We start from the raw sequence: 8853 nt of genomic DNA, 5'->3' as shown, positions 1-8853 counted from the left end.
TTTAAAGTTATTGTTTTTAATAGCTGGGTAATACTCCATTGTGTAAATGTACCACAATTTCTGTATCCATTCATCTACTGAAGGACATCTGGGTTCTTTCCAGCTTCTGGCTATTATGAATAGGGCTGCTATGAACATTGTGGTGCATGTGTCCTTATTGTATGTTGGAGCTTCTCTGGATATATCCTCAGAAGTGGGATAACTGGGTCTTCAGTTAATACTATGTCTAATTTTCTGAGAAACTGCCTGACTGATTTCCAGAGTAGTTGTACCAGCTTACAACCCCATCAACAGTGGAGGAGCTGCACACCCAGGTTTAACCACAGCACTATTCATAATAGCAATGCTATGGAATAAGCCTAGGTGCATAATAAGTGATGGATGAATAAAGAAAATATCCTACATGTGCATAATGAAGTTCTATTTATCCATAACAAAGAATTATGCTCTTTGATGATAAATGAATGCAACCAGAGATTATGACATTAAAAGAAATAAGTAAGGCAGGGAAAGAAAAATACAACACATTTTGTCTCATTTGTGAGTCCTTTTGAGTCCTAGAATACTTTTTTTTTTTAGAATTCTTTATAGATACAAAAAATGCTACAAGTATCTATACATATATAGTAAAAAAGTGAAGAGACTGGAATAAGAAAAGACACTAGAGGGTCAGAGAAAGAGGAAGGACGAACTAGCCCTCATAAATGCACCCAGCCAATATTTTAAAGCCAAGAGAAAGAAGAGCAAAGACTATGTTCACAACCAAGGAAAAACAAGCATTGATACAAACAGCACAAAACCCAGCAATCATCCAAATAGCTCAAGATATGTATTTCAAAGGAGGGCATCACACTGCTAAAGTAAAACATTACAGTGAATTTGCTAGCCCAGGGATTCCAGAAACAATTGGGAGCTCTAATTACAGCCATTTCTGGGGAAACAATATCCACCTTAATCTTGTTCCTAGTATAGAAATCAACCATATGATAGTAGCTCTTTAAAAGAGAACCATTATGCTTAATCTTTACACACCAAGAAAACTTTGACTATTTCCAGGTTACATCTTGTTTTACATGTACTTTATGCTCATTGTAACTAGTAAGATTTTAATGCATACTATCAAACCTTTAAAAAAAATCAAGTACTGACAAAAATGTATTCGTATACTTATATGCAAAAAGGCTTAAAATCTGTACATTTTGTTTTTTAAAGTAAAGTTGTTCAATTAAAAAATAAAATAAAACAGGACTCTGTTAAGAAAGGAGACTTGATATAGCAGTCACCCTGGGGGAAGGAGGTGTGGCATCAAAAAGATTGAATGGGAGATTTATCTGATATATAAGAACCTGAACCTCCATGGTTAAAATAGAGCCAGATAGGAACTGTTATTTCCTAGGGAATCTTTGGTATTTTCACCTGCTAAGTCGAACAATCTGTGACAATGGGGTAACAGATGTGTTCGGGGTCATTAGTGTGCAATATAAGCTGATTGTGAACATCATTTCATTGGTGTTCTTTAATCTACGTGTACTTTGTGTTTTCGTAAATTAAGCAGTGCGGAAAAGAATAAATTGAACTCGATCTTATTTGTAAGTGCAGCTTTAGCTGTCCCAATGTGAACCTTCACGGGTTCTGTCTGTTAGAAGAGAAAGCACAGAAGATAAACTTCTGCTTGTCCCGTCACTGTAACTGCTGTTCTTCCTGTCTGAACAGTGACTCTTCTTGCAACAACCTCACTGAGGAAGGCCTTTGAGGTTTAGAACTACTAATGTGTGTGTGTGTGTGTGTGTGTGTGTTTTCTTATTTTGCCTTTCCTGAATGTTATTCTGGGTTGTCATTTTTTTTCTCTTGCTAAACTCTGGTATGTGTTTTCCCTCAGAAAATTCTCTTTTTTTCTTTATACCCCAATAAGATAAGCCAAACGTAAGCTTTTGTGAGCCCTCATCTGTGTATCTTACTGCTGTTTTCTGGAACCTACATTGGCCTCTATGGTGCAGAATTTAAATTTGGAAAAAGAATATAAGATATATAAAAGTAAACAAAGTCATCAAAATTTGTTTTCCTGGGGCAAAAATTTGAATATTAAAAAAAAAAAGAAAAACAAAAACCTAACAAGCCAGGATAGTTTGGGAAAAAACAAAGAAACTTTCTTCCCCATCCTCAAGAGAAACAGGGTCATTCTATAAAAAGGATTTGTTTTCCCTTTCACTTTCAAAAACAAAATATAAGGCATATTAACTTGATGGCTTTTTCAGAGGAAACATGATAATATTTCAGTATGATGTTTTGCAAAGCGGTTTGTTGAAGAACAAGAACTTCTTTAAGAGTACAATACATAGATAATCTAAGATCGCATAGTGACCATTATGTAAACATTTCTAATTATCTTGTTTTGAAAATACGAGCTGGGCAGCCCCTATTGGCCTGTTGTTCTTCTTGCCCAGGAGATATGAACAACAAGCCCAGTGCAGTTAATCAGAAGTTTTTCTCAGCCCTTTGTCCTTCCTTCTGGGACATAATTCACACAAGATCGCTCTGTAGTGCTTAATGTGAACACAGCAAGGAACACTTGACTAGGGAGGAGGCTCTGGCAAAGGACATGGGTACTCAGAAGAAACCCCAAATTGGCATCAAGTCACCAATTCACCTTCCATCATTTCTCAGACTAGGCTTCGGGAAGCTCTAGGTGCTACCCTGCACTGATGGAGGACCTTGTTTTTCTCCTTTCCTTTCTCACTTTATTATAGCATACATCTTAACTTGTTGCAAGAACTTCACAAAGAAGAGCCCAGCAAAACACTGAAAGTTACCCTGATAAGGAGCTGATCAGAGCAGGAAATGTTAAAATATGCTAAAACTAATATTCTGTATGTTTATTTCAAAGACTGGAAATAAAAAGCAGTCAAAGGAATACAAATTGGAAAGGAGTCAGTATATCACTATTTGCAGATGACATGATAGTATACTTAAGTGATCCCAAAAATTCGACCAGAGAACTTTTAGAGATAATAAACAACCTCAGCAAAGTGGCTAGATATATAATTAACTCAAACAAATCAATACCCTTTATCTATTCAAAGGACAAACAGGCTAAAAAAGAAATTAGAGAATTGACACACTTCACAATAATCACAAAGAATAGAAAATACCTTGGTGTGACCCTAACAAAGCAATTGAAGGACCTGTATGACAAGAACTTCAAATCTCTAAAGAAGGGAATTGAAAACATCCTCAGAAGGTGGAAAGCTCTCTCATGCTCATGGAATGGAAGGATCATCAGAGTAAAAGTGGCCATATTGTCTAAGGCAATCTGCAGATTCAATGCAATCCACATCAAAATTCCAACTCAGTTCTTTATAGAGTTAGAAAAAAAAAACAATTTGCAAATTCATCTGGAATAACACAAAACCCAGGAGAGCAAAATCTATTCTCAACAATAAAAAAAACTTCCTGGGGAATCACCATTCCTGACCTCAAGCTGTATTACACATCAACCGGGTTAAAAACTGCATGGTATTGACACGGAGACAATTAGGTAGATCAATGGAATACAACTGAAGACCCAGAAATGAACCCAAACCGCTATGCTATGGTTTGACCTTTGACAAAGGAGCTAAAAGCATTCAATAGAAAAAGGACAACCTCTTCAACAAATGGTGCCTGTTCAAAGGGGCAGCCAGCATGTGGAAGAATGCAAATTGATCCTTTCTTATCTTCTTGTACAAATCTCAAGTGCAAGTGGATCAAAGACCTCCACATAAAACTAGGCACACTGAAACTAATAGAACAGAAAATAGGTAAAAGCTTAGAACACATAGGCACAAGGGAAAGTTTCCTGAACAGAACACCAATGGCTTATACTCTAAGATTATGAATCAACAAATGGGACCTCATGAAATAGCAAAGCTTATATAAGACAAAGGGCACAGTCAAAAGGACAAACCTACAACCAACAGTCTGAGAAAAAGATCTTTACCAATCCTACATCTGATAGAGGGCTAGTATCCAATATACACAAATAAGTTAAACTCTAAGAGAATTAAATAATCCTATTAAAAGTGAGGTACAGAGCTAAACAAATAATTCTCAACTGAGGAATATTGAATGGATGTGAAGCAGCTAAAGAAATGTTCAACATTTCTAGTCATCAGAGAAATGCAAATCAAAACCACCCTAAGATTCTACCTCACACCTGTCAGAATGGCTAAGATCAAAATCTCAGGTGACAACAGATGCTATTGAGGATGTGGAGAAAAAGGAACACTCTGCCACTGTTGGTGGGATTGTAAACCAGTACAACCACTCTGGAAATCAGTCTTGCAATTCCTCAGAAAACTGGACATAGTACTACCCAAGGACCCATCTATACCACTCCTGGGCATATACCCAAAAAAATCTCCAACATCTAACAAGGACACATGCTCCACCATGTTCCTAGCAGCCTTATTTATAATATTCAGAGGCTAAAAAGAACCCAGGTGTCTATCAACAGAGGAATGGATATGGATATTGTGGTACATTTACACAATAGAATACTACTCAGCTATTAAAAACTATGACTTTATGACATTCTTAGGCAAATGGATGGAACTTGAAGCAATCATCCTGTGTGAGGTAACCCAGTTACAAAAGAGCACTCATTGTATGTACTCACTGGTAAGCAGATACTAGCCTACAAAGCTCGAAATACTCAAGAAACAATTCACAGAAATTGTGAAGCTCAAATCAAAGGATGGTCAAGAGGTGGATGCCTCAGTCCTTCTTAGAAGGGAGAACACAACACTCCTGGGAGGAAATAATGGGACAAAGAACAGAGTAGGGATTGGAGAAAAGACCATCTAGAGACTGCCTCACCTGGGGACCCACCCTATATGCAGCCACTAAACCCACGCACTATTGTTAATGCCAAGTAGTGCTTACTCTAGAAATTTGATATGGATGCCTCCTCAGAGTCTCTGTCAGAGCCATCCTGATACAAAGGAGGATGCTTGCAGATAACCATTGGACTGAAAATGAGGACACCAATGAAGGAGCTAGAGAAAGAACTGAAGGAGCTGAAAGAATCTGCAATCACATGGGAAGAACAAAATGATTAACCAACCAAACCCACCAAAACTACCAGGAACTAAAACACCAATCAATGAGTTCACATGGAGGGACCCATGGCTCCATGTGGATATGCAGCAGAGGACAGCATTCTCTGCCATCAAAAGGAGGAGAGAACTTTGGTCCAGAGAAGGCTTGATTTTTCAGTGTAGGAGGAATGCCAAATCACAGAGGGGAGAGAGGGAGGTTGGGAGACAGAGCACCTTCCTGGAGGCCATAAAGGGGGAAGTGAAGTATAAATGTAAATACAGATCATGTCCAATAGAAATAATAATGAATTCTGCAGGTAAGTGGATGGAACTAGAAAATACTATTTCTATATACTTCTGTAGCAGTGGTCGATGGAGAACTGGGGATATCCACCAGCAGGTCCCTGATGCCAGGAAAGCAAGAGGGTCCCAGGACCAAACAGGGATGGTATTAGCTGAAAGGCCCAACAAGGGGGAGGGAGAACCTGTAGAGAACATATCCAGCAGTTAGGCAAGGTCCTTGGGGGGTGGGAAGACCCACCCTTCTCAAACTTTTACCCTAGAATTTCTGCTGTCTAAAGGAAATACAGGGGCAAAGATTGGAGCAGAGTATGAAGAAAAGGCCATCCTGAGACTGCCTCATCTGGGGATCCATCCCATATGCAGTCACAAAACTCAGTCACTATTGCTGATGCCAAGAAGTGCTTGCTGACAGAATGGTGATGTGGATGTCTCCGGAGAGGGTCTGCCAGAGTAGAGGAAGTCAAACAGACATCAGAGGCGAATGGAAGGAGGGAACTAGGTGAGAGAGAGGATGGCAACGGGGATGTACTAGGGCGGGATCCAGTGTGGAGTGAGCAGGAGAGAGAGAAAGAAACGAGATAATCTTTATAACCCACAAAGGCAATGTTCCTTGGGGTTTGTAGGATTATTCTTCAACTTGGAGTAGTGGCAGCTGCATCAGATAGTAGGAAAGCGGGATACATAAAATCCACGAGTAGTTATACTAATGCACCTGTACATTCCTAATGCCTATGTTGGTACTTGTGGGTTACCAACTCTTATATGTTCCATTATGATAAATTTAAACCATGATGGTTAGAGGGTATTATAATTTATTTTAGTTCCATTTTCCAGAAATAACAAATTCTATACAGTTGACTATTAGAATACAAACATTTGTCCAATGAGAGGAAATGGTGATATCAAAGGATATTTTTTTTTTCAGAAGGGTTGAGAAAAATAGAGAAAAGCTTACTGGAATGTCCTGAAATGTTATGCTGTATTCGAGGTTTAGGGACCCTGATTTAGAATACCTCTGGAGATAGGCTTATACCACGTTAACTTGTTTTGATGTTCCTGTTAGACTTAAGATTAACCATGTATTGCATTCACATTGTGCTCTTGTGAAATAGTATATTTTAAACTTTGTACAAACATGATTTTTAAAAAATGATTGAGAAATGTATGAGGCATCTGCATAACTACTTAGAAATAGATTTCCTTTCTTTCCTTTCCTTTTCTTCAAAAGTAAATATATTCCTAATGTTAGGGTTGCAAATTCTTTTATGCTTTCTAAAGTCATACTTCAGATGGAGTGTGTGGACATCCCTCAGTCCTCCATAGTAACATGTCCGGCATTCCTAGGATGCCAGTGATAGAAAATACCCAGTTGATGGTGTAACTACCCAGCTTCCCATCTGGAGACCGGGCGGATCTTACTGATCCTATGATACTCTTTTCTGCTTCAATTTGAGCTCTTGAGACCCTTAGAGCTGACCCTTGGAATGGAAAAAAGGTGCAGTGGCTTTCATATATAATGTGTGAGTTTACAGACTTCTCTTTGAAATTATAGTTGTAGTTTACTGCTATTCTATTAATTAAATGAAATACATATGTACTATGGAAAAGAAAGATACTTAAAACAACTACGTGTTCACCTGTGCAGAGTCTATACATTTCAGTTTTTAATGAATTAATTTAAGTTTCATATTGCACATTGTTTTAAGTCTTCATAGTAAAAAAATTCTCCCTGTGAATCTTTTAATTTGTAAGAGTTAAACAAAAACTTGTATACACTTCTACAAAAATTAGTTACATACTTCAAAATGGTCTCTGTGTTCTTGCTAAGTTGCATGAGTGTGAGTGTGAGTTGTCTTTCCCTAGTGAGTCTTGTAAGACTATAAGGGCAATGTGTACTGCACATGCTAAGGACACCACCACATGCTGAACATCACAAGCATTCTGCAGTTAGAAAATTCTCTTAGCACAGCTTTATGGAATCACTTTGAATAACTCTACCTTTTCAGTTTCTTTTTACATAAAACCGTATTCTATCAAAAATTATAGCTTGAAATAATTCAGTTTTCGTTTTGGTTTTAGTTGAACAAATGAGATAAGAAATAGCGTTTTCTCTGTGCATGTTTTGGTTATTTGGGTATCATTAGTAAAAAGAGAGAAATCAAGAGAGAGAGAGAGAGAGAGAGAGAGAGAGAGAGAGAGAAAGAAGAGGAGGAAGAGGAGGAAGAAGAGGAGGAGGAGGAAGAAGAGGAGGAAGAGGAGGAGGAAGAAGAGGAAGAGGAAGAGGAAGAAGAAGAAGAAGAAGAAGAAGAAGAAGAAGAAGAAGAAGAAGAAGAAGAAGAAGAAGAAGAAGAAGAAGAAGAAGAAGAAGAAGAAGAAGAAGAAGAAGAAGAAGAAGAAGAAGAAGAAGAAGAAGAAGAAGACCAGGCATGCCCAGAGGTTTGAATATTTACAGCAGAGTGGAACATCTTGAAGAGGGGTTCATTTGCTATCACCTTTGAGAGGACAGCCCAGGATGCTGATTCAGTGAAAATCCCCAGTCCTTGTTCTCAAGAGGGACATTCCAGCTGCCACTGGAAAGCCAGTGCTGTGCTCCAGCTCTCGCTGTCCTTCTCTCATACCAGGGACATGTCTCCAGTTAGGAAAACCTCATGCACTTTTATTTCCCTTTTGTCTTCTTCATTTTGTTTATTTATTTATTTTTCATAGAAACTTTTTAGTTTATTTGGCCTTCTCAGAAGTCACATCACTCCATAACATCAAGTCACCGCAGATCTATCCCTTTGGCTTTTTGCCAGCACCAACATTGGCCTTTGCAGTCCCCCTGACCTTCTTCATTCTGTTCTTGCGTTCCTTTCACTGTTCACGGGAGGTCTTTTTCTTCTCATAAAGGCCATGCCTTGCAAGTCTGTGTTTCGGCTCATTCTTCTTTGCATAATCTAAAGAATCGTAGATCATGCCAAAGCCAGTTGTCCTGCCACCACCGAAGTGGGTTCTGAATCCAAACAGAAAGATGACGTCTGGCGTGGTCTTGTAACATTTTGGCCAGCTTTTCCCGAATTTCTGTCTTCGGTACTGTTACCTTCCCAGGATGAAGGACATCAGTGACCATCTGTTTCCTCTGAAGCAAACGGTTCGTCATGAACTTCCTGGTCCGGATGGTTACCGTGTCATTCATGACGGCTGCGGTGCAGGAGCTGCAGAGGAGGAAAAGAGTGTCTTCTTCATTTTAAAAGAGGACATTTTTGACTGCATTTAAAATCTAAACAGGAAACATGAAAAAATGTCATCATCCACTTGGATATCATTTTATTAAAAAAACACTGGTTATGTATGGAAAATATATAATTTAATAGTATAAGAAAAGATATATATTCACTTGCATTCATGCAGAATGCAAGCTTTGCTGTACAAAATTTTGTGTTTCTTAGTAATTTAAAACAACATGTTTCCCATGCTAAGGAATACCATTGCAATT

General features: G+C 38.4%; 1 pseudogene across 1 annotated transcript; it reads right to left on the bottom strand.

Moving 5' to 3' along the window:
• Positions 1–8134: 8134 nt before the first annotated feature.
• Positions 8135–8553, bottom strand: LOC308433047 (small ribosomal subunit protein eS24-like; annotated as a pseudogene). Its single transcript has one exon. The product of its transcript is annotated as a small ribosomal subunit protein eS24-like (transcript).
• Between the last annotated feature and the right edge of the window lie 300 nt (positions 8554–8853).

This window comes from Micromys minutus, assembly GCF_963924665.1.
Source record: "Micromys minutus genome assembly, chromosome: 19".
NCBI lineage: Eukaryota > Metazoa > Chordata > Mammalia > Rodentia > Muridae > Micromys > Micromys minutus.
This window is presented reverse-complemented; position numbering and strand designations above follow the sequence as displayed.